Consider the following 309-nt stretch of genomic DNA (forward strand, 5'->3'; position numbering starts at 1 on the left):
TGTTTCTTTTCCTTAAACACTTTGCTTCTTGGGCCAAATGAAACATAAGAATAAAAACATTTTAACATTAATAGTTTACCATTACTTTTCCTATTCACACCCTATTATCCTAAAAGTACCCCATCGTGCATACAGTTAAAGCTTCACACAACAATAGATAATATTTTTCCCCGTTCCCAACATAGAAAATAAGAAGAGTAAAAGACGTGCATAAGTAAGCACAATGATTTTAATTATCATGTTCTTCGGCACATACCTCATCCTCCACAAAGATTCAATTCTAACACAATTTCTTAGACAAATATCAGA

Source organism: Pinus tabuliformis, chromosome 7 (genome assembly GCF_031772625.1).
Source record: "Pinus tabuliformis cultivar Carrire ecotype Pingquan chromosome 7, CPIR1, whole genome shotgun sequence".
Lineage (NCBI taxonomy): Eukaryota > Viridiplantae > Streptophyta > Pinopsida > Pinales > Pinaceae > Pinus > Pinus tabuliformis.